Source organism: Myiozetetes cayanensis, unplaced genomic scaffold, assembly GCF_022539395.1.
Source record: "Myiozetetes cayanensis isolate MyiCay16 unplaced genomic scaffold, myiCay2020 scf13, whole genome shotgun sequence".
NCBI lineage: Eukaryota > Metazoa > Chordata > Aves > Passeriformes > Tyrannidae > Myiozetetes > Myiozetetes cayanensis.
The window spans coordinates 20614672-20640795 of record NW_026086937.1 but is presented as its reverse complement, the minus strand read 5'-3'; the positions used below and the strand labels follow the sequence as shown (position 1 = coordinate 20640795).

Genomic DNA, 26124 nt, shown 5'->3' with positions numbered 1-26124 from the left:
CAAACCTACAGACAGAAGCAGTTTTGAACTAACTCATCTCCTGAGAGGAGGCAGAAGGCACTGGTTTCCCTCCAGGCTATTTAGCCAGATATTTTCCTGGCACCCACCACGGGTTTGCAGTCAGTCTGAGCTGAAGCTACACGATGTCACTGTTGTACCACTACATGCTTGAATTGCATTACAGCTGACTTGAAGTGCTGCTTCTGGATTGCAGGGCAGGCATGGTCAAATCTGCTTATGAGCTTTGGGAAATTTGACTGCATCGATGTCCCAGCTAACCTGAAATTTGACTTTATGTCCCAACTTACCTTGGTGACCTCAGGGGAAAACTGTGGAAAAACCCCATGCAGTGAAAATTTCTGCCTCTCAGTCTTACCTGTATTCTGTAACCTTCCCAGGGTGTTGTGGTTCACATTTAGCCATTAATTCACTGGAATTGGGCTGGCAAGCAGCACACTCGATTTATATTTAATCCACAGACTCCTGAATGTTGATATGTGCCAGCAAATCAAATGTAAATGCAAAGTAATATGTAATCTGTGAAAGCTAAGGAAAATTACCAAGTGACATACATTACCATGTGAAATAACTACATCAAACACGATTCCTTCCAAATGAACAGAGATGAGCCCCTGCACTGAATTTAAAAGGTCTAGTGATTCAACAAAGGCTCTGTTAATGAATCAGGAGGCTTATCCAAGGGGATATTGAAATAACCCAGCTCAGCAGCCCAGGGTTTCTTTTATTTGTTTCATTCATTACTTTGTTTACCAACACTAAAACCCTCTGCACTGCGAGTTGGCCATGAAGAAATCAGACTGATTAATGGAGAAAATGAAGAGAAACCAGCCCAGCTGATTAAACTGGAAGATAAACAAAATTCCTCTTTTTTTAACCAACTTCCTTGAGTTAAAATGAGACTCAGTAATCCTGCCTAGAACTGCTCCTGTATTAAACATGCCCATCTCGAATCTGGCATCTAATTCAGGGGCAGACCTCTGCAAAGGTTATTCATGTGTTATTTTTCCAGCTTTTTATTAGTGGTCACAGCAACTCAATTCTCTCTTGCAGAAGAGTGAAGCTAAAAAACACAACCCAGGCACCCTAAAGGCTCTGAAAAGAGAATTAAGCAGAATGTGCACTTTGAAAAGCCCCCACTCTCCCCCATTCTGTGGTGGGTTTGTGCAGGGGTGGGGGCAGGTGGTGCTGCAGGTTGTAGGACAAGGCAAGAGCTCTGATTGTGCATGTCCTATCCATACAAATTTGCCTGAATTCAAATTACAGGTGGTTTGTCTTTCATTTCAAAAAAGTCATGTTCACAAGAATATTTTCCAGACTACCTCAGAAATTAATTTCCCAGGCTGTGGCAATGCTGCAGAAAACACAGTTCTGTCTCTTTTTGACTTTGCCAATCAGCTGAATGTGCTGAGATTTGGGCTCTTCTATCCTGATGCGACTTTAGAACTTAATTTTACACAAAACTGTTGGCGCTACAACATTAAATGGGAGATGAAGTGCTATAATACACCCATTGCCTTTTTATTGAGTGCTTGGGGTTGCAGCACAATCCAATAAAATAAAATTTGTGCCCAAGTTTTTATTCTTTTGTTTTGTTTTGTTTTCCCAAATCGAATGACAACTGGAATCATTCAGTAGCTGCATAAACACCAAAATACTTCCTTAATCTCAATTTAGAATTCCTGAAAAGAGTTAAAGAGGCATTCAGCCATTAAAACTCTACAAAAACAATATAGATGCACTGGGTCACATCATCTGAGGATACAGGGTCAGAAACTTCATGAAATTTTCACTAATAAACTGATGCAAATAGAAACAAAATTGTCACTAATGCACTTCGTGTATGTCTTAGAACCTGATTCCTTCAAAATCCGTGACAATTATGGACAATTAGATTCAAATTTAAACACACTTCGACTTGCAGTTCCACAGCAGTAAATCTTTTTCTCCATCTTTATCCTTTGCTATTTCCAGCTGGAATTAACTTGTGCTGATATAGCTGAAGTATAATCAGAAACAGAGGTAATAATTACTTTATAAGGTATCAATTTGGGAAATTTGAAATAGTCTCTCTTAAAATGGCTATGTTAATTTAGCAAGTGGGATAACTGAAGCAGGAATGACAGGCAGGGATCCTGTACTGAAGAGCTGAAAATGATCCACTGACAAACCCTCCTATGGGAGGAAAACATGTCCAGTCCAGGTTGTGAGATCAGATTAAAAAAGGAGTTACACTCTTTCCCACACTCCAGAGGAACAATCTTCCTCCTGGGGAAGCCAACAGACACTTTCCCCACCATTTTGTGCAACAAAACTTAGAAACCTCCAGACTCTCTTTAGCAGTGAGGGTGTAAAAGTTACATTTAAGGGTTTTTTAAAACTTTTTGAGGTCCAGAATTTAAAACACTGGTGCTTTTGAATATGCCAAGTGGGAAAGTTTCTATGATTAGAGCATCTGTAATTTTAAGTACCTCGCACTGTCTGCCTGCTGCAATCAGGGCCTTCACTGAGAAACTCATCTCTGAACCAGCAAAGAGCTTGTTAATAATTCCTGATTTATAAGACATGGTATTTGTGCTCAATAATGCTAATTTTATGGATTCACGAACAGCTTCTTAAGTAATGTCATTATTTAATGTCAAAGGAGAGGGGAGTTCAAATAAACCAGCTGCATGTTTTCTCAATTTTGTGAGCTGCCTCCAGAGGAGAATACATTAAAAAAAAAAATCGAGAGTTTTGGCATAACTCACATCATCAGGATGGATTTACCAATCACACAGAACTGAATTATACCTCTTATTAACTAACAAATTCAATATTTAATATAAAGGCAACCTGAAGGGGATAATTACTTTTGCAATCTAAGCAGAAGATTGTGGCATGCAAAGGTGCAAATTGTCAGAAAAACAGGGTTTCACAGAAAGCCTTTCACAAATAGTCCTTTGTCTGGGAGCAAATTAGACCTCTCTGATTAACTTTGACACATGGAGGGGTTGCAAATGATTCAATTAATTCAAAAATTACTTTCATGGAAAAGATTTGTGTTTCTCTGCTGTTTAACTAATAATGAAATCAGTTTGATGGTACATTTAGACTTAGGAAATCTTGTGCTAGAAGGATCCAGATAATATGGTAAGAGTTGTTTGAGCTGGTACCTAAAATATTCAATTTGCAGCCAGATCCTGCAAAACTTGTTGGGATCTGGACAAAATTTCCAGCTATCACATCAAACAGCCAGTTAGTTTTTAGTTATAGACTATTTCATCTCATTAAAATCAGTACAAAATAAACCTCTGAGTCTTTTTATTCTCTGATTTTCCCCTTTTAATGTGGGATTCAATGTAACTGAGCTGTAAAAAATGTTTAAGTTCTTGTATACATCAGATATTTTTGCACATCTTTATTCCTAAGAGGCAATACTGAGAGTGCAGGCACTCCACCACTCAGATGTTAAATGGATCTGTACTGGAGGTGTTCTCCAGCATGGATTTGAGAATTACAGAATCACTAAGGTTGGAAAAGACCTCCAAGATCATGGAGTCCAACCTTTCCCTGAGCATCACCCTGTCCCCCAGCCCAGGGCACCGAGTCATTCCTTGACACCTCCAGGGATGGGGACTCCATCACTCCTCTGGGAAACCCATTCCAGTGCCTCACCAGCCTTTCCATGAAGGAATTCCTACTGATTTCCAGCCTGAACCTCCCCTGGCACAGCTTGAAGCCATTTCCTCTTCTCCTGCTCCTTGTTCCCTGATCCCCACCTCTCTCCACCCTCCTATCGGGGAGTTGTAGAGAGTCAGAAGGTCCCCCCCGAGCCTCCTTTTCCCCAGGCTGGAGGTACCACATTCACTAAGTGACTCATTAGTTATTAATTATCTCCCCTTTCGGGGTGAGTCTAAAGTTCTGACCACATTAAATACAAAATTTCCCATTGTGAGAACAGAATTGCAAGAAATCTCTCCTGGCGAAATTACAGATGGGGTCAAACCCTGCAGTCTTTATTTGACAATATTATCAGAGATATGGGATTTAATGACAGTGGTTTGACCCTATACTTCTGTACAGCAGATGTCAGCTGAAGTCCCACCTGAAGACATAACTTTGAGCCTGGCAGGAGCTCAGAAACATCTCCTTGAGCAAAACAGGGATGAGATTTATCCCGTGGTCTTGTCTGCCCTTTCTGAAGAAAGTCCTGCCATGAGTAGGTTGAAGTATTAAAATCCCTTCCAAACAGTTTGTAAAGCTTCTCCCTCACAACCACATTTTCAGCACTAAGTGTGCTCTGATCACAGCTTAATACACAGGAGCTGGTCTGGAATTAAACTTTGCCATGTTGTTATTACACATTTTTAGGTATAAAGACAACAAAACCTACACAGGTCACACTGCAGCTTCCCCTTGCATTCCTCTGATGCTAAAAGGAGTAAATAGATTGCAAGAGAGCAGGATGAACTTACACATTTAGTTTGTTGTTATCTCCAGGCCTCCTCAGCTCGGTGTAATTCAGCACAATTCAGTAAATTCTGCCCAAGGAACATCTGAAATGAGATTACAGGAGAATTGAAGGTCAGTCCTGAACTGTGTCATCAGAAGGAAATGCAATGTATTCTTGCACTATATTTATCTCTAGTAAATGTTGTGCAACAAATAGGATAAAGCAAGAGGTGCACAGTGGGCAGGGAGATAAAATTGAAAGCAAAATGTTTGCCAGCAAGGGCACATGTCAGAGAAAATCTCACCAGGAGGCAGATCTGGAACGCTGGGGCTCATTCTGAGCGCTGCTGCCTGAACTCCTCAGTTTTTAAGAGTCACTTGTGTTTGAAGTTGATTTTTCTTCTTTTTTTTTTTTGGTAGAAAGGGAATTGGTGCATTTGAATACATGTGGGGCAAAAATAAGCAAAAAAAAAAAAAAACCAACTCCTAAACTTACACAAAAGTTACAAGACAATTACTGAAAGAAATTATGTTTTTAACTAAGGGCTCCACATCAGCCTTCCAGCCAAGATTTTCATGTCTCTTACAGGAGGCAGAGTATTCCAAATACCTTAGCAAATGTCTGCTAAAATCAGATTTTACCTGCAAATGGGCACTAAATGCTAAACAACAATAGATTTTCTAGGTAATCAAATTGTGCTCCTATTAATACTTCTCATGAAACACATTTTATATTGAACCCCATTGTGATTTACTTATTACTCACTATAAAGCATTTTAGCTCTCCTTTTTACAGTTAATTTGTCACATAACTCTTCTCCTCCTCTTGCAAAATAAGCAGGGAAATATCACTGAGTTATAAATTCCATTTTTGTTCCCATCAGTTCATTATATAAATTATTCAGAACTGCTTTTATAAAGTGGGGACTTCGGATTCCTTTAAAAAATAAGAAGAAAAGACAGTCCTGAAACAGAAGAAAAAAAAAAAAAAAGGTAAAAAAACTTCAAAAAATTTGATGCAACTTTTAATTATCATTTTCATTAAGCTGCAGCTTGTTCACCAGTTTATAATCTCAAGAAAATATCCTTTATTCAATAGAAGCTACTCAGAATATTTTATACACTTACCATAATAATAAGTCTATTCCAAGCCTCCTAACAACCCTCTCCCCGAAAGGAAAGAGGAAAGAAAACAACAAAGGAACTATTCCCAAGGCACAAAATCTCTTTTGGGTTCGAAGTTTCCATTTACATATTCATCTCCAAGAAAGCAACATCTTCTGACACCTCCACAGCACCTTTTTACAGCAAAACATCCTCTCCCTCTGCAAGCCAGAAGCCACCACCTTGTACGGTGCCAAACGAGGAATTCTAATCAAAGAATTCCAAACATTTCCTAATTGGAAAATACATCCAGCTCCCATTCTGAAAATAATCAAAGAAGATTTCTAGCACTTACATCAAACCCCACGCTCCTGAGGGTGCAGGAAATTTGTATCCCAAGCACCAGGAAGAGTTTGGGAGCACTTTGACTTTTATTATCAATATTCAGGGGTTGTAGTGAAATTCAAATTCCGTGGTAGCAGCCAGTGGTAGTTTGGCAATCCATGAAAAAATTGCTGCATTTGAATTCCCTTTGGCTGGATGGGTATGGAAATAAGAATCACCGGTTTTCTTTTTCTTAATTGATTTAAATCAAGCATCTACCACTTCCTGCAGGAAAGCAGATGTGAAAATGATGTTACTACGAGATAGAAAAGTCATTTTTTTCCAATCAATAAGGCAAAACCATGGATGCAATTTCCAGTGGCTACTATTAGTATAGTTATTTTGATAATACACATATTTATTAACTAATATAATATTCTGTTGTGTACAGTGATGTTCACTGTGCACAGTCAGATGACTCTGCTTTGCAGCTCATTTGATTTCTATCTTTTCTATGACAAAGGATAGCAAAAAAACCACCCCAATTACACTTAAAAACACCCAGTTACACTTAAAAAAATGTTTTGTTCATTAGAATTCTTCTTTTTTTAACACAAAATTAACCAACACAGTGCCACAAGAACTGACCAGTCTTGATGTGGGGTGGTGTATAAGAAAAAAATACTCAAAGTACTTTAAAATATAGCCAAAGCATTCAGAATCTGGGGTCCAGCTGAGAATGAAACAGGGATGTTCATCTTCACGTCTTGCTCTGCAGAAGGGGAAGGTGGCAACTTGTGGTGAAGTCACCACAAAGCAGGAAATTGGACAATTCCTGGGTTGTTTGTTCCAAGAAAACAAATGTCAACAGGAAACTACCAGATAGGATTCTCCAGGAAAGACAGATCCATATGCCCTGGAACATATGCCTGGAACAAGAAAAGATGAGGAACGTGGAGAAGAACGTGTGAGGGATGACATTTTAAAGGCAAAACAACACTCAAGATGTATCTGAAGGTCTTTTCTAACCCTGTTTCCTGCTGTTCAGTGTAAATTCTGCTTTTCAACTTTAGTTCAGCAACACAGAAAGTGTTTTCCACTGTGTGACACATCTTAAAAATTAAACTCATTTAACTGGTGCCTACTCTCACTAAAGCATCAAGGGTTCTGAGAGGAATCTCCAAATCCATCTCAGAGTGGGTGAAAGTGTCTGGTGAGCCAAGAAAAGGCTGAAATTCTGGAGCAAGGGGGCAGAACAAAGATAATTCAGGGAAGACAGATGGCAGATGTAGGAGATGATTCTGAAAGGGAGTTTGGGAACTATTTTGCCCTGTGGAGGTGGGAAGAGGGAGGCCCCACTACCTCTGAGCTAATCCTCCATCTGACTAAGAAGAGAAGGATACATGTCAAGAGATGGAAATGAAGTGTGACAAGAAAGGGTAAAACTTCAGTAATTAAGAAGTCAATAAACACCCATCACACATCAGCAGTGTTACATCAGGCACTGGGAGAAAACATGTTGCCTTTTGAAGACCAGAAAGGGAAGTCAAGAAGTCGTAAGTTTCATCTGGAGCATCAAACACTAAACTGATTTTCTTTAGATAATGCTGTGTTAACATCTGGATTATTAATTATGGAGCAGATGACAGTTGACAGCAGATGTCAATAGAGCATTTAGAAAGGATTCATCTGACTGAAAACAAAAGTTTTTTATCTCCCCAAATAAAAGGCAGTTGCACACATAAAATAGATTCTAACAGTGTTGCAGGGGAATGAGGCAAACTCTGTATATAGAAGTGGGTTTTTATAAGCTATCATGTCAAACTACTAATATACATCCAGCATAATAATAATGGAAATATGCCTGAATCCTTTTAGTCAACACCACTCAATCCTTCATGGGAATATGATAAAAGCTGTCAACAGAACTGTATAAAGGAGTCAGGATTAGTGGTGTCTTTCAGCAAAACAACAGCAAAGTATCTACTGGATAAAAAGTTTTGTTCATGATACTTTCTGTCCATTCTTGCTCAACTCAAGTACTTTTTAGTATCACAACAATGGGTGAACGTCCAGAGATATTATTTGCTCTTTGATCCTTCCTCCAATAAGCATGTTACAGCTCTGTTATTGTTTTAAAATATTAATATACTTCGGTTTGCATTTATTGATTTGATTTTAAGGGGATGGATCAGGCTGTTCAATAGGATCAGAGACTGAAATGTTTTATAGTTGTTATTCATCACTCTGAATTTCAATAATCTGTGGCACTGCCTTGTCCTTTAAAATATTGGCAGCACTCTGTGGTTTTTATTAAAATATCTGGGATGCTTCTTTTTAATTTGTCAGACAAGGGAGGGCACAGGTGGTAATGCAGAATAGGAAGATTCATCTGCAACAGAAATAACCTCCAAGGACATTGCCCTGCTGTCTGTGTTTATTCAAAACTCCTCCTGACTTTTGTGAGAATTCTTCCCAGCTAATGATGCTGAGTGCCAGCCCAGGCTCTTTTCACCTCTCCAGCAGGTAAACAATAATTTTCATCTGCTCTGATAAATTCACATCATTCGATTTCCACCTTGCTCAGGGATATCTGGAAGAAGCAAAAAAATATCCCCTCTGCTAAAATATGCCTTAATAAAAGAGTACATTCCAAATAACCTTGCAAGTTTAAACAGTGCCTGTTCATGTTACCACCCACAGCTGAAAAGGCACCACCAAAGACACGAATATTGCAGACAGGTCACAGTCCCATGACCTAAACCAACAGTTCCTTGTTTGCAAAGCTGAAGATGGAGCAGAAAGGCAGATTTTTTTTTTTTTTTTCAGGTAAATAAACGTGTCCAAATTGACTTGGAAGGATTTGCAGCTGGGACAGAGGAGTTGTCAGTGAAGTTCAAATAAATTGGAGTTCTCAGAATGAATATAAAGCTTCATCTCATCTTGCAGCCTGAGAAAAACTAATCAAGTCCAATAATTTATTCAAGGGATGCCAGCTAGAGGACAGCTGTCATCTCAATTAAATTAACTCCTATTGCCAGTCATGCCACATCATTCCTCTCTTGACCCCAATACATCCATTTAACATGTGCTTATGAGTTATAGACTCTCCTTAAAGGTAATTCTGGATTCGAAACCCGTGTTTGCCTTCTGGGAATTTAGTTTTGTCCCATAAAATTGCCTTGATAACTACCAGTCAAACCTGGTAATCTTTAAGGATCCCTCAGTTTGATCTTTTTTATACCTTAATGCATTTAAACCTTAGAGGATTTTTTTTTGCTTAATTTAAAAATGAAAATAAATTCCGTAAATGCGCAAGATGAAAGGACTTCATGGAGAATTTGAAAAGTTTCTCCTGTAACAGAGGAATTCTAACCAAAAAAATGTAATGGTAAAAAAAATGAAAGCCTATTTGATTACACAATTTCTTTTTTTTTTTTTTTTAATTAATCTCTTGTACACTTTGGTAACTGTATTTTTTAGTACCATAGAATAACAAAATGACAGGATGATTTAAAACATCTGCACTTCACCAGACGTGTGCAGAAGACGGAGAGAAGGGAGTTTTGCACTCTGATGAAAGCTCATGGAAGAATATAACATTTTATTGAATGTGATGAATGTAATGTAAGATGTTAAAGTTTTAAAACTCTTCCATATTGTAATTTGTAAATCTTTATGGCCAATATTCATGCCAGCCAACTGCTGTAATAATCACTTAATTCCTGGCTCCACAGAGTTTAACTCTACATCCCAACAGCAGAATGATTTTAATATTCTAGCAGTTATAGAGTGTCTTATTTAAATCCAGGTGCACTTTGAACTACCTGCTCTTTCAAAATTTAGCTTGAACTAATAATAATTATACACACACTGCTAGTTTTCAACATCATATCCTTATCCAGGGATAGGTTCTAGACAGGGAAAGCAACATAACAAAATTCCTGCCTCATCAGAAGTGCATCAAAAACTAGGATCTCTTTGCAACTAGGGAGCTAATAAAAGTAGATTAATAATCTTTTGTAAGGAAAACTGAATTCATATTTTCTGAGGTTCAAATTTAGGCCTACATTTATGCATGATATGCTAACCAGGAACAGAAATAAGGGATGCATGGTAGATTAAAAATGGAAAGGGTTAATTATATATTGCAGTGGTTTTTCCCTTGTGGGCTATCTAAACTGAATAAAAAGAAGCAAAATATCAAAGTGATTAATTATCTGATAATTTCTTCGACAAATGCAATAAAGTTTCTCTCCTCTTTAAATAAAATTAAAATAATGAAGTATTTAATACTAGACAGTAGTTTTTAATCCTGGACATCAAGGAACTTCTCCGTAGGAAATACCATATCAGTATCAAAGGAATTTTGGAGTATTTAGGTGACACTGTTGAGATCAGTCTGTGCAAGGATATATTTTGTTTCACTTATCACATCACTATTAATCTGAATATTGTCAGAGAAGCGGCACCTGCTGTGATCAGCCTGGAAATGGAGGCTTCTCCACAACGACCAACCTCCATTTTCAAAGAACAAACAAACTGGAGGGTCGAGATTTAGGGCTTTGTAAAATGAATAAAGAGACTTCAAGGAAGGAAACCACGGAGACTGAAACATTAAAGAAGTACGAAACCAACCAACCAAGAAACCACTAAATATTTCCAAAACCTGCCCAAACCAATCAGAAACCTCTTTCCTAACCCAAGCCAGCTGAACAACCCAGCCTACAAGAAAGAAAAAAAAGAGGCACAAAGGAGCTTGAATAACAACCAGTCCTCTTTTGTACTCTCTGCTGTCTCCAATTGCTCCCCTCAAGTGAACAAATCACGCAGAAGATGTTACCAGTCAAATCTGTGATGTTAGTTAGTATCTGCACTAACATTTCAGCTACTGAGTTAATCAGTACTACGTGTTCTGCCACCCACATATTTGACCTTTCCCAACAAAGCCACGCAGCGTTTTAAGCGCGGCGATTCAAGTGTGACATCTCGGACAAGCTGGAGGTATCATTTGTTGTAAAACACTTCGTGGGCATAAATTAGGTTGTATAATTTCCAGGCCCTCAATCAAAAAGCAATTTGTTTTTCTCTGAGTTGAAATGGGTGAGATTTAACTGGTTAGGTTTTAGGCTGATTTTTGCAGCCTTGGTCATGACAACAAATTGCTAGCACAGAGCTGGGAAAGGAACCAGCCTCTCAGCTCAGGAGTGTTCAACAACTACAGGAGATTCCTTAAACTGTTTGCAAAGCCATAACAATATGCTTTAGTGCCAAATCTACTAGAGCCCCAACCCTAAATCTGTACAATTTCTGGTTTGGGCATTCTCTGGGAATATCTTCTCAACCTCTCTTAAATAATTATACTCACCTCATCCTACTGCTTTGTAGCATTCTATTTTTATCACTTGCTTCCCAAGATACCCTTTGCCAGATCTGTGTAGTTTCTTCCTTTTCTGTCTACCCAGATATTTCTTTAAACATTGCTTGATTTTAGGGCTGTGTCCCTTCCTGTTACTATTTAAGACCTCCAACATTTTCTGAGGTTTCAGAGCACTTGCCTTAATTCTGGTGCTCTGGGCTATTTTCCTGCAGCACATCTGTAGTTTTATATTTAAGGGAAAGAAAGTCCCTTCTGATTTCAGGCAGGATCAGGTGAAATGTCCTTCACTGTCCTTTAACCCCTGGTTATCAGAGCAGAGAGTAAAACATTTTGGTAAAGGTGCTTCTCTCCAAATAAAAACATCACTCCAAAGTTTCTTGTTTGCTGCATCTCTTCAGTGTTTTTACTGAAAGTGCCACAAGTTGGAATTTTCTATTGTCACAAAAGGCCATAGCATTTTTGTACTAGTACTTGAAAGATCAATAATTTTGAGTTTTAAGTTGGGCTTTTAAGTAAGGTATGGAAAAGCGTGGCTTGAGGCAGAAATAATAAAGATAAACCATCTGATTGCTCTAAAAATTCATTTTTTCTGCTCTCAGTTTGCAGTGTTGGAGTCAGGTGTTATCAAAATTCTCTATGTGCCACCTGTTTCCAATGTGTTCAAAAGGAAGTGCTGCAAAGTTCAGGAGGGTGGGAGGGAGATTTTACCTTTTAATCTCAAAAGCCTCAGAAGTCGTTTGAAACCTGACAAATGAGGCTCTTGCAAAGAAACTTTAACATCAAGCAAGGGTTTCCCCACATTTTTTTCCTGCCTACAGTAAGATTTTTAGACATATCTCAGTTTTCCCATGTTCCACACAGATGTGGAATGAACTGAGTTTAGAGATATTTTAGGTACTTTTCAACCCTCTGTGAGTCCTTGAAAAGTACTTTTCTGAGGGGAAAAAAAAAATTAAAATAAAACCTTCAAGAAAGAGCTGTTCAGATTCCAAGACATCTACTGAGGTCTAAGTAAATAAAAGAAATCTCCCAGCTAAATGTTTCCTTTGGCTGAATTAACCTCTGTTTCAGCTGAAAAAGGTTAAACATTGACATAAAATGTACCTTTCTGAAGCAAGTTAGAAGAAGTGGAAAATCACAGGAAACAAATCACAGGGGTTACCAGGACAGAGCAATTTTCTGGATCTATGCAGTGTAAAACACATCCTTAGAGCCTCTAATTCCTTGTTCCTCTCCTGTGGGAATTCAGCAGCTCATACAGAGGTGGAAGCCAAGGTAAAGAGGACCCTGAATCTCTACCTCGAGTTTTCTTACCTCTCAAACTGCAAATCTTTGGCTTCTGGAGGGTCCTCTGATTTCAGTTTTAAAGTTTCCCAGGTTGCACTTCCCTACTAAGATGCAGAAAATCTGATGTTTGTTTGACTTAGTAGAAACATCACCAGCAAATGACAAGTCAATAAGGAGTCTGGACTTCACCTTGAACCCTCAGCCTAAGGAGGGAAAGTGTCATTCTTATGGGGAAGAGCAATAAATCAACCTTCAGTGCCAAGAATGCAGTGTGGGCTTTGTTTGCTGCTTTGCATTTGCTTCACATCCCTGTGGGGTGGTCACGAAATCATGTCAGGAGCTGCTTTATCTCCCAGATTCAAAGTCATCATCAGCTCTGAAGTCTGCTGCCACTCATCCGAGTGCTGGAAGCATCAGGGAATTCTCTTTCAAATTCTTAACTGGATCTGAACTGTTAGCTAAAAAAAAAAAAAAAAAAAAGGATGTTTTTGTCTACCCTGGGATAAAAATAGTCCTGAGATTTTGGAGGACGGTTGGAGTATCAAATACTACTGATACAGAATACCTGCTTTGCAAACGATGCCATGAAGGATCAGATGCAGATGATCTGGAGGCATTTTGTGAACTCTAAAGGTGAATTTTCACCACAATAATGGTACCAAGTGAGTCCAAATCTATTTAAACAGTAAACTGGCAAATATGTCTCAGGTTTCTCCTGGATTCTACAAGAAACAGGTTGATAAATCTGTAAGACAAAACTACTTATATTTTACTTATGACAAGTGCCACATTTTCTTATGAGTTCACCTTCCCCTTAGAAATATTTCTCTTTTGACTAGGCTGGTAAAAAGGTGGTGTTATTGTTTTAATAAAACCACATCTGCAGAAATGCTGAAGGTCAGATAGATGTTGGGTTTTCTGACACCAAATGGGAGTGCACAAAGTGTCCAGCTGAGGTTTCTTAAAGATAACATTTTTCACCATGGCCAAGCATTGCCAATTAAATGTTTCAAAATAGACAGGCAATAAAGAGATGGTTGTAAACTAAGAATGTAACAAGTGCTTATTCTGTTACTGGGGTTTTTTCCTTATTTATTTCCTTGGCACCAATTATTGGCCACCATTAGAGATAAAATACTGGACTATTCATACCTACTGTGTGACCCAGTCCACACAAATAAGTAAAATGTCCATCCCAGGGTGAAGCTGAAAACAGGAAAAGATGGATATTCTTCTCTTTTATAGGTTTTCACTGTGGAGAGAAGGAAGAAAAATTAAATTATCTCTATAAGAGAAATGAGAAAAAGTACTCACAGCACAATAAAACCTCGATGTCTGATTATCTTATACAAAGGAGAGCAAATAGATATTGCAAAATGGTTTTGCTTGAATAGAGTTGAAAACTAAGGAGAAAGACTGTAAGGAAACTTTTTTTCTTTGACTTTATGCTATTTTTAACCAAAGTAGATTTGTTAATCTTTGTGTGGTTATTTCTGTAAAGTGATTTAAATATGATGGCATTTACCATCTTTTAGGCTGGGGAGGGATTTGTTTGACAGGTTCAGAGCTGGATGTGGATGTCTAGAGAAACTAAATATTTAAATATTTTAAGCTTTCACCATAATCTAAGAGTATTTGAAGGCCCAGTTCAGTTGCCCACAGTTAGTTTAGTGACATTTAAAATCCCAGCATTTCCACCTCCTAATCCACTGCTGCTTGTATTGCTGATGAACCCCTACTTTTATCTTGCCTTTAACATATATTTAGTGCTAGAAATCTAAGGGTTAATTAACTAATGACCTTTTTGAATGGATAAATATATATATACACACATATAGCCTCAGCTAGTGTGTTATTTCTCTTTCAGTTTGATTCACAACATCAAAATTAACCTTTAGTAATATTTACCATTACCTATGAATATGTTGTTATAGAGTAAAAATTAAGGCTGCTTTCCACATACATCACCTTTTAAACTCCGAAAACAAAGTCTTTGAATATCCAATGATATTATGCAGCTGTCACTGAGCTTTTTCAGCCAAAGGCTCTCTGGTTTTCCAAGGAAACAAAAATTAAATTCCAGATGAAAGTCACTAAAATTTAAAATGGATGGAGAATGTTGCAGTACTTTCAGCTCTTGACACTAATGATGGCTTTTAAGCTATTGTGCTCCTCACTTAACACTGGGATATTGTATAACTCTGGAAAGTATTTCATTTCCCCTTAGTTAGACTGCAAATGTTTCCTAGCAACCTGGGATTGAGAAACTTAAAATAAAAGATTAATTTTTCCTGGAATCACAGGAATGTTCTCTCACTTTTCCTGTTCTGGAGGAAAAGTAGCAAATTCCAGTCTTGATCTTACTGATCTTGTCCTTTAACAGTGCTATTCAGATTTCAGTGCAGATCATTTGATTGTACTGATGAATATGTGGAATTGATCTCTCACAGCCACACAGCATTTGTTTGTAAACTATCAGCACTTTCTGATCCTCCCATGTGGGCTGGAATATCTGTTTCCCTGGATTTATTCCTGGATTATCCCAGGTGATTGTGGCAGGATTTCAGCACTGCACTTTTACAGATCTAAACGTGTGTATGATGCTTTTCCTGATCTCTCTAAGGCTGGTTACTTCTTGTCTGCCTTTGGCACAAGAGGCTTTTATTCCCTCACTGATGCTCAACTACTTGTTTTGATTTCTGGAAACTTGTTTAGCAAACATTAAACTCCCCCACAATTGTGAATACACCGGGTACTGTGCGAGACAGTGTATTTATAGCCACCTCTAATGTAAAAGGCATTTACTTCAGAGGCAGTTATAAATTTAAAAATAAAAAAAAATAATAAAAAATGAGTATTTTTTAATTTTCATGATCCACAGATATATTTAACAGCATATATTCCATGGAGTAGAAGGTATCTCTTAACTGGAGCTTCTGGCATGGAATTTCTTTGACTTTGCTTCCCTCAGTCAAAGGAAACTGCAGGGCTCAGATTATTTCACAGCAGACACTCTACAGGCTTCACTTCTTTTATTATTCTGATCATTAGGAACGTGTGAACTTCTTTCTAGGCTCTGACTGCACTCAGGACTGTGGTAGTAGCAACCCCAGTCCCTCGAGGTGAGAGAGGAGAGACCAGGGTGGAATCACCAGCAGCAATTCCTCCTTCCAGCCAGGAAACATTGCACTCCACTGCTACCTGCAGTTCCTGCCCTCAGGGTAGAACTCTCAGCTGAGCAACTCCTCCTTCTCCAGCTCTGGAGGAACCAAACTCCTTCTGCCAGATGAGTCTAAACGGAGCAGAAGGGGACTGATCCCTCGGGGAAAGGTCGGGAAGCACAGCCAGTTGGAAGGACAGCCTTGAGTTAGTAAAGGAGCTCGCTGTTCACTGGATCTTTGCAACAGCATTTCTGCTTCAGAGAGTTAGAAGTTCACGCTGAAGGAAGCCTGAGACAGAGAATAAAGTGGAGAGGTGAAGGAAAGGTGATGGGAGAGCAGATCTCTTCCCAGGGAACCCCTCCAGGGCCACCCTAACGTGGAACCTGCTGCGTAAACTCAGAGAGTTGATCAGAGGAGTTGTGGGGTCACGGGGCTAGGGTTGCCAAGGGATACACCAAAAGCTGCACTCCTATTGCAGAGCAGACTGAAGTGATAAAACAGATATTTACACAGCAAGCAGCAGGTTAGAAGACAAACACCTAACCTAAGTGTGGAAAACTACGGATTGGGTTTAATTAGCTCCCCTGACTGCCACAGCTGCAGTTCACCAAGGAGATTTTAAGGAAGAAGGGCTGTTCCCTCAGTTCCCCCCAGCTACAAAGAATCTGAACAGATTTCTCCTGTTTGATTGAACCAACTGCAGCTTGAAGGGAAACACAGTTGGCTCATGAAAATGCTGATGGATCTGTAGAAAGAACAGAAGACGTTGGAAGTTTCTTGATTTAGCCTTTGAAAAAGGCAGCCAATTTTCATCTTCGTTTATCCAGGCACATATGGATGACTCCACAAGTAAAGAAAAAGCTCCTCTTGGTCTGTTTAGGGCATGAGATCCAAATGAGCTGAGACAGAGTCAGTGCTTTGAAATTTGGCTTATCAGTTATAAAACTTAAGTTTTCACTTTTGGAAAACTTGTTACATAGGAAGAGCTGATATATTCCAGGTGAGCTGTTAAAGGTGGTAAACAGAAGAGGTTTTAATCAAATTATGATTCATTAAATAATTTTCCTGGAGATTTATCTTCTCTGTTTGTCATCAAAATTAAAGGCGTGGTGTGTTTTCTGGTACAAAATGGTGAGGTTTATTTTAATTAAACCAAAGTTCTTTTCTCAGTAGATAAAATTAACTGAATTGAATTTTTGAATTTCCTTTTATTTACCTAAACATCACAACGTGAACTTGGACTGGGGAATGAAAATCATGGTAAATGAAAGTCACAAACTTGGGAATATGTTACTTTAGAGTCTGCCTGAAGCTGATTTATCCATTTTATGATGTAGGGCCTGTTGTACAAGGACATCTACTTATCATTTGTGTTCTCTGAAGTTTTACAATAAGTTTGATTACATGGTAACCTTCATCCCACGTCTCTTGCCTATCAAAATGCTTGTTGTGCTGTAAATAGATCTCAGTTTTAGAGGTAAATATTCAAAACCCTCAAGGCTGAGTTAATAAGTTAGAGAAGCCTATTCAAGGGAAAAGAAAGAATCTACTTAGGCTGTCAATACAATTCACAAAATGAATTTTTCTGCTCTGTCAAGGGAATGTTGGAGTCAATATTTGTTGCACATAAAATGTCAAACACTAGAGAACTACCAAGTTGTCTTTCTCGCACCAGTGTTCTTAGAAAGGTGGCAACTCTTCTGGTTTAAAAATGACAGTAACAGTTTGGAAGTTTTAACTTTACCATTGAAGGGCTGGGGATGTAAGAATTTTTTTCTTCTATTTTTTTTTTTCCCTCTAAAGCCTGGGCACCTTGCCAAAAAAAAAAAAAAAAAAGAAAGAGAGAAGAAGAAGGAAAAAAAAGTGTTTGCTGTAGAGTTATATGAAAGAAAGAGTGAAACACCTAAAGAAGAAATGACCTGAAAATGCAGGATGAATTGCCAAAGGTAACAAAGGGCTCAGGCTGCATTCCTGATTCATGATAACCCAACAGTGCAGGATGGATTGTGCTGCTGTATTAGAAGGACACTATTGATCTAGAAATCACACCTTCTTGCAGAGGTGCATAAGTCTTTTGACTTCTAAGCATTGGGCTTGGCAGAGATGAATGAGAGAGGGAGAGGAATGTTAACTCGGGAGAGAGAAACCCAGAGCTGAAATGGGCTCCTGTCCTTGCAGAGGCCTTAAATCCATCATTTTCTGAGGTGACAAAGAGGTGATGACACAGCTTTGCTGCCTCTCCTGAACCAGAACTGTGCTCTGTTTGATGTCTGTGTCATCTTAAGAAGGAGCACACGTGGTGAGGATTTTGTCCACAACCTGCTTGAGGAGAAATTTGTGACAGCCCAAGTGTGACCTGGACAACGTGAGCCTCTGGAGGCCTTGCCTTGCACTCCAGGTGGGATAAAACTGCCTCCAGTTTCAATGGATGGAAAGGAAAGAGGAGTTCCTGCTCTGCACTGAGATCCCCCTTTAGCCCACAGGGACACTCCCACTCCAGCAGCACTTGGAGCTCCAGTAAATCCATGCAGGAGGGCCAGGCAAGGACAGAAAACACCCAGTTTCCAACTGTGGAATGTGAAAACCAGACGTAAGAACAGAGGGACTCAAGATTACTACCTATTCCATATTTTCAATTTTATCTTTAGACTGAAAGCCTTTTGCATTTTCACTGGGAATAAATGTAATTATTTAAAATGTTTTGCTTCCTTCATACACCTGCATTAGAAGCTTCCTTTAGCAGCCTTAATTTCTTTACCTCTTGGCAAACCATCACAGTTGAAAACACACTGTTTGCAGTCTCTTCTACCAAGATGAGCATGTTTTACAAAATTGATTCTCAGAGGTCTCCTCTGGGAAAGTAGCTACTATGATTTTGTTCCCAAATAACCTTAGAGACAAGTTTAAGGGGTTTGTCTTCCTCCTGGAATTGTCAAATCTGTAAATAAAATTAAAATTACAAAGGTCCAGCTACTATGGCATGACTTGGAAAAACCTGGCACAGCCAAGGAAGCCAAAGATGGTCTCAATGTAAAATTGATTCCCAGAAATGCTTAAAGGTAATTGAATTGTGAAAATATGCCAGTGTTGTTTCCTCTCCCAAAATTTGTTTAATGCAGGGAAACAAACAGGACTAAGCCTTTCTCTCAAAGGTTGTAGAACAGGACCTGTTACTTTTATTTATTTGAAAGTGAAGTTCATTTTAGTTACAATTCTCATAATTCACCCTCCCTCTATGAGCTGGGAGAAAAATCCCTCCCTGTCAGAGGATCCAGCTTTTTGTTGAACATGTAATTATGGGTCTGTGAGGAACTTTGAAAAGTTTCTTTTAGCTTTAATATATTTTCTTCTGCAAACATTCCAGTATTTAGCAAAATCCAGAGTCTTCCCTGTGTGCTATCCTGGGTTGGCAGACCAAGTATGGTTTTGTGGAAGTCAATTTTACCTCAGAAAAATAATCGAGTTGCACATTCCAAATTCCAAGTGTTGTGGCTGTTAGGGAGGTCTGTGTCATTTCTTTCCAAGGTGGATATGGACACTTAATGACAACTACTCCTGAGAATAATGGCAGGGCTGTAAATCTGCATAGGGAGATGATATATAATTTTTTTTTCTTTAAGAAATCCTTGCTTATGCTTTACGATACAAGGATTTATCCTGCGCTCTGCATGTTCAGCACTTAATTCTGACTAGTCCTCCTGAGTGCCACAGAATGTGAATATTAAAAGTAGTAATAACATAACTGGAATTAATCCACACTCACTTCGTGGTGTGGTGTTTTTGTGGTTTTTTTTTCTCCAGAACACTTTCTAGGATTGTGTCAGTAGAATTTTTCTGTCTTGGAAATCTGGTCTGCAGCCTTGGAGGTCTAAACGGCCTCAGAGAGTCAGAGAGGATGTGAAAGCAAGTGCAAGCCTCTGTTTTCTCAGAAAAGCAGGAAATTTCTTACTTTACCCTCCTGTCTAAGTCCTTACAGTCCATTAGATGGGACAAACACTGAACATGTACTTTTCTTCATCTTTTCCTCCTCTCTTCTTTCCAAAAAGCTGGGAGAGCCAGTCCCACAGAGCAATTATGTGTCTCACTAAATTACACTGTTCAATTAGTTCACTTGCTCCATGTGTGTGCTCAGCTCACAGTGAATGGGATGTAATTCAGTTTAATTTAAAGCCAACACCTTCAGGCCATGTTGTTTTACCCTGTCTGAAGTCAGGAATGTGCAGGTGAACTCATATTGCTGGTTTACAACCCCTGAGTCTGAGTTTTGACATACCTGCTGTATATTAAAAGGCCAAAAAAAAAAAAAAAATCACTTAATGCCCATCAACACACCACCACAATAACACCAAACACTTTTGCACAAAGCAATAGTCACAGTTTTATCTGCTTCCCCCATTATTCCAGGCCAAGGTTTTCCACAATGCCAGCAAATTTTGCCTGGTTGTTTAGAGACGTGAAGAAGAGAAACACAGGGATAATTCCATCCTTACCTGGCCAGGTAGCAAAAGCAGCTGCAATTTTCCCATTTGGACATTGGAAGAGAGAAGGTGGGATGATTATTTATAAATTGGGCTTAGCACAGACTTTTTAAACTTGTGAACACTGGCTTAAGACTTTCAGCTTTCCGATTTGGGAGAAGAAAATAGGAACTGTTATTTTTCATCCCCACCCTTTTTGGGTAGGAGCCTGCAAGGATATGTTAAATTACTGGTACCCTTAGCTCAGTTCAAAACACTTTGATGCCTGCAACCCAGAAATACAGCTCTCCACAGGCATGACCACGAGGCAAGGATTTCATCAGCCTGGATGCATTTCATGTTCCTCAGGTGACACTTGTCTGTCAGTCAGTGACACACTGGGCTGAACCTGGAACACTTTGATCTGGGCTAAATCCCAGCAAGTAAAACAACCTTAACAGACGTTTCCTCCAGGGTGAGCAGCAAAATCTTGTGGCTTGGAATTGAAAAAAATCAATGTCAGGTTCAGCATGCCTTGAATATCTCATCTGGGATGGATTTGATCAGTGTTATAGCCACAAATAAGTGATTTTATTTTCAATTGTAATTCCTCCCTTGAGACAGGACTTCAACCCTTGGCCCGTGGTACTTTCCTTACTATGTAATAAATGGTTTGATTCCAGTGATTTACATAAATAAATTGTAAAAATGATCCTTAGAACAAGGTTCCATATATTAAGATAAGTATATGAGGTCTGAAACAAATGAAAACTCTGGCTGTCCAAGCCATACTCTGGTGTGCTGATATTTAGTTTCAATTTTTTGCAAGTCAGTCAAAAATATGGACTCAGATCTCACGTAAAGGACAGACAAGAACTTATGAGAGGGTCAAATAGCAGTAGTTGCCAATAGTTAAATTTATATTAATATTTGCCCTCTCCAGCCCCTGCAGGCAAAGATGTCTCCTGTGAAGTCTATTTGAATTACACAGAGAAAGAACACGATTATTACATTCTGGAGAAACACATTAACATAAAAACATGAATAGCTGTACTTACCCAGGAGAGGAGATAACGACCCTTTTCTTAAAAAGATGACCTAAAAAGTGCCATTTATTTTTGAAATATTAGAATTACTTCATCTATTAAAAAAAAATGAAAGAAGAAATGTTATAAAACTATTAAACTGTGAATGTTTTATAGTAATAGTGAAAACCAGTAAAATGTATGCTGGAAACCAGATTGAACAAAAAAAAAATAGGAAAAAAAAAAAGAGCCAAGGGCCCCTTACCTTTTAAAAATAGAGTTCTGATCCTCCACTTGAAGATATCCACAAGCTCCTCCTTCTCTGTTCCTTGTCTTCCACCTCTCCAAAATTCTTCAGTGCTGCACTGCCATCACCATCATGTGACATCCGTCTCCTCCCACTCCATCCACGTCTCCATCCCAGATCCTGCTGCTCTCCCCAGCACAGCCACATTCCCTCTGCAGGGTCTAGAAGTCTCCTTCACTGTAATTAATTTAAGTGCTGCAGGAATTGCCTCAAGCAATTAAAATTAGGAAATCAAACAGAACAGTTCTCCAGATAACATTTACCACTCTCCACTGGAGTGAGAATGTCAATATGTCGTGATGGGTTTTCATTTAGAGAAAGGGAAATGAATTACCAAAGCAGAGAAAAGCCCATGATTCTACCACAGCAAAACAATATCCAAACACACACACAGCAGCAGCAAATAAATCATGAGACGTGGCCTTTTTAAAGGTCACAAAATAACAAGCAGTTCAAGATTAATTGGCATTGGCACATCTATTGTAAAGAGAGGGGGGAAAAAGTGATCAATGATCAAATGACAGAAAGAAGCCTGGAGAATACACACACCACAAAATGATGAAGAGGTCAAGGGAGTGACCTCTGATGTGAGTGGATGAATGTAAAAGTGAAGAGGAGAAGAATTACTGGAAATAATAACTTTTAAGTTGCAAAAGAAATGGTGACTGGGTCTTATGATGAAAGTAAAATATTTAAAGAATTCTGTTCAGTGGAGAGTTAGTGTTCATTAGTGAAAGGGAACGTTGAAGGAGAAATTTTAAAAGCCTGCAAAACCTGAAGTGTTCAAAAAAACTTATTTGGAATGTATGGATACAGAGAAAACACCACTGAAGCATCGTTATGTCCCCAGTGAAGTCAGAAATAGGGAGATTAGGATAAGTATGTAGGAATGATTGTTTAGATTAGGCAATCAATAAAATGTATTGTCTGGGATTTTGAAAGGTTTCTTCTTCTCTTTGGCTCTTTTTTAATTTCGCATTTAATAAAGAGCCTTTCCAGTGCCAGTGAATGTGAGCACCCAAATGCTGTGCATCTTTTTGGTAGTGAAATCACAGCTGAATGATAAAAAAAACACTGACATAGATTTGCCACCTTTGAGCAACTTTTAAAGCAGTTTGAGCTTTTAATCCAGCTCTTGTAAAATCCAGAGCTTGGAAAGTAGATAGGGGAGCAACCTGGTCTAGTAGAGGGTGTTTCTGCCCATGCAGGGGGTTGGAACGAGAGGATCTTTAAGGTCCCTCAAAACCCAAACCTTTTTGTGATTCTTTGACAGTACTGTTAGAATAAAACATCCTAAATAGAGACCTAATGCAAAATTTAGAACTTCTTCATTCATTCTTAATTAACCACACTCTCATTAATTGTCTTAGAAATGGACATGAAAAAACAAAATGAAAAGAAAGTAACAAACAAAGCAAACAAACAAAACCCAGGAAAAGATAATTCTATGGGTTTACCTCTTTACTGAGGGACATCATCAGAAAATTTAGTCTGAGTGTTAAAAAGCCCAAACACCTGAGATGTGAATGTCTGAATGATCCCCGTGTTTCTGCCTTGATCAATAACCATCTGTGCAACCTGCAGTGCAATCATTACCTGGTTTTGAGATCATTTTTAAGGCAAGTTCCTCCTACTTAGAGCAAATCTGAAGACATAAATGAAAATATTAAGCTGAACTTTCCCCACAATGCACGGAGCTGATTGGGATGGGAATCTCAGGACAATTGCTGAGAAAGGCTGCTCAGATAATGACCCAGAGCCAGCACAGGCATTTACATTCACTGTTATTAGTATGCACCTCTGATGCCTTTGCACAGTAGGAATAAAATGAGAGGAGATTGTAACATCTTGAATAGAATATTTCATCTCCCTTTCCTATCAGTTACTTTCCCATATATTACACCACTTTTCTTCCCTGTTCACAACACTTAATTCACTCCATCAGCACAGAGGGAGAGACAAGTCTGCTTTTGCCTAATTAATAGAATAAGAGAATGCTTGTGTGTTTGCCCTTTATAAGCAAGTGTATTGATCACAAAAACGACTGCTTTGGAGTAAGTTCTTGTTTAATTATCACACAACTAACCTGTTTCTATCCCATTTATTTCTTTCAGCTGCCTTTACACAAGGCAGAGGCATTTGCTGCGGTGATCACTGCCAGCATTGCAGTCCACACTCTTTCTACAGCCCAAAGAACACAATTTATGGAAATTATGGCATTATGACTTATTAATGACTTATTATGACTTATGGCATTATCAATCTGAGAAGAGCAAGGCACCAGTAGCATTTACCTGCCACGCATAACAACTCACAGTGACCATTCTGAAAACTCAAAAGAAGCTGGTGAAGACAGAAAAGGAAGAAAACAATATAATTTCAATGCAGTCCCAGGTCTTATTTCAAGACCTAAAAATCTCTGCCCTCACACAGCCTGAGGAGCTTCTCATTTACCATCTCCTCATTCACTGCACTGGAAACAGAGGTGGGTATTGTCTGTTGCACATCCAAGTCAGGAATGTATAAGCACAGGTAAGAAGTGTGGGGCTGTTTTATAGTCAAAAACTGGTTTACAGACTCCAAATCTCAGGGCAATCTCTGTCCCAGCACAGACAGCACAGCAGTGCCAGGCAGACTGAAGTAGCTGCAGCTGCATTTTCTACTCTCTTGTTCACCCAGCTCCTGGGCAGGAGGTCTCTTGAAAGCAGGTAGAGCCTTGGTGATTCCAGAAATCAGCTCTGAGACGTGGATAGATTAATGCTGTTCTGATATAATTATCAACAAGAATAAACATAAGTACCTAAAGAGGCTTACAAGGCTGGAGAGGGACTTTTCACAAGGGCAAAACTTGACAGGACAAGGGAAATGGTCTTAAGATGAGCTAAGGAAGGTTTACTAGAAGGGTGGGGAGGCCCTGACAGAAGTTTCCAGGGAAAGCTGTGGCTGCTCCATCCCTGGAAGTGTCCAAGGCCAGGTTGGAGGGGAGCTGGAGTAACCTGGGCTAGTGGAAGGTGTCCCTGCCCATGGCAGAGGGTGGAACGAGATGAGCTTTAAGGTCCCTTCCCACCCAAACCTTCTGTGATTTTGTGTTTCATTTACAATAACAAACCACAGCAACTGCACAACAATTTGAATCTTGGCACAGCCTTTCTGTGCTGTATTTCCTTTAATGACTGATGCTGGAAGACTCTGACTTGATATGAAGTCTCTTTGATAGGTACCAGGGCACTAGGACTCATGTAAGGATTAAAGATTTTTTCAAGAGAGGTGTGGAGGGGCAAAGCTCAAAGATTATCTTCTTTCCAGACAGATGCCACATCAATAAGATTAAGATATTTTCCCTTCCTACAAGACAAAAATAAACAACCAAGGAGAAAAAGGAATAAAATGATTTTTTTGTTTGTTTGTTTTTTTACCCCCAGCTAGTGAGCTTTATTAGCTCGAGAGAGGTTTGGGAAAGGCTTTAAAAACATATTGAGATAAAATTAAACATTTCCCAGCTTTATAAAGTGGAATTTCCACTCTCAGCTGGGCATCCAGTAAAAAAAAAAAAAATAATAATAATAAAAAAATAAATAAAGGGATTAGGACTTGATTGAGGAGAATACTTTGGGGCACCTTTACAAGCAGTCACGGGTAAAGGGCACTGAATTTAGCCAGTCCCATTCCCTCATGTGGTGCTTGTGGAATCACCTTCCCTGGGGGATTTAAAGATGTGCAGATGTCCCCCACTGGGGACATGGGTTAGTGCTCAACATGCTGATGGGGGTTGACTGTTGGACTTGACGATCTAAAAGGTCTTTTCCAGCCTTCAGAATTCTATGATCCCATCATTTTCCTGGGTTTAGTGATGCAATAGCTGCTTTTAGTTACTTTTATTTGGTTTAGCTTTTTTAGTTTTAAATTCCCTTAAATGTTTCCCCCTTCAGTTTATGAGAATATTTAGGAATAATCATAAGTTCCATAACAGCTTTTTTATTTTTTTGGGTGTGTTACTTTTAGACTAAATTAGAGTTTACAGTATCCCTTTAATTATCTCAGTGCTAACAAGCTGTTACAGTATTAAAACACATGCAGTAAAATCCTACTTGATGGAAGATAATTTTCCTATGCAAATACCTTCAGTTATGACTAGATAATTTATAATCATAAATACTAAGTTCAGACAAACAAAGCCTGATCATTCCAGCTAAAGAAGCCTAGTTTTGAAAAGAAAACTACTCTGGTAGTGACAATTGTAAAATGGTTGTAATTGTGTTTAGTGTATAATTGTGTATTAATGCATATTGAACATACACTCTTTTTCCACATGCATCTCCAACAATTGTTCTTGTTACTTTTTAATTAATCTCTCACCCTATTTTGTTGCATTTAAAAAAGTAGCTAAATCTTAATTCTGAGAAATTCCAGCCTCACCTTTGGGATGCCATTAGGAATGTTTGAGTTTGCTGCATTATCCCTTGAAACTCAAATACCCAAAATATTTCTACCATCTTCAGGAATTACATTAAAGGAGGACAACTACACCTAAAGTTTATTTTTCTTGTGTTGCTGTTGTTGGCTACCACTTCAATTGAAAAAATAATTTGCCTAAAAATCAATAAATATGAAAAAAATAGCTACAAAT

General features: G+C 38.7%; 1 long non-coding RNA gene across 1 annotated transcript in view; it reads right to left on the bottom strand.

The window, feature by feature from the left end:
• Window positions 1–382: 382 nt before the first annotated feature.
• Window positions 383–26124, bottom strand: part of LOC126636142 (uncharacterized) — a 40012-nt gene continuing 14270 nt past the window's right edge. Inside the window, exons 5-11 of the long non-coding RNA XR_007627915.1 lie at window positions 21456–21674; window positions 21224–21306; window positions 13700–13799; window positions 12575–13005; window positions 5219–5417; window positions 4476–4556; window positions 383–546 (exon numbers count right to left, since the gene is read on the bottom strand). This is a non-coding gene — a long non-coding RNA (uncharacterized LOC126636142). The remainder of the gene's footprint in view (window positions 547–4475; window positions 4557–5218; window positions 5418–12574; window positions 13006–13699; window positions 13800–21223; window positions 21307–21455; window positions 21675–26124) is intronic.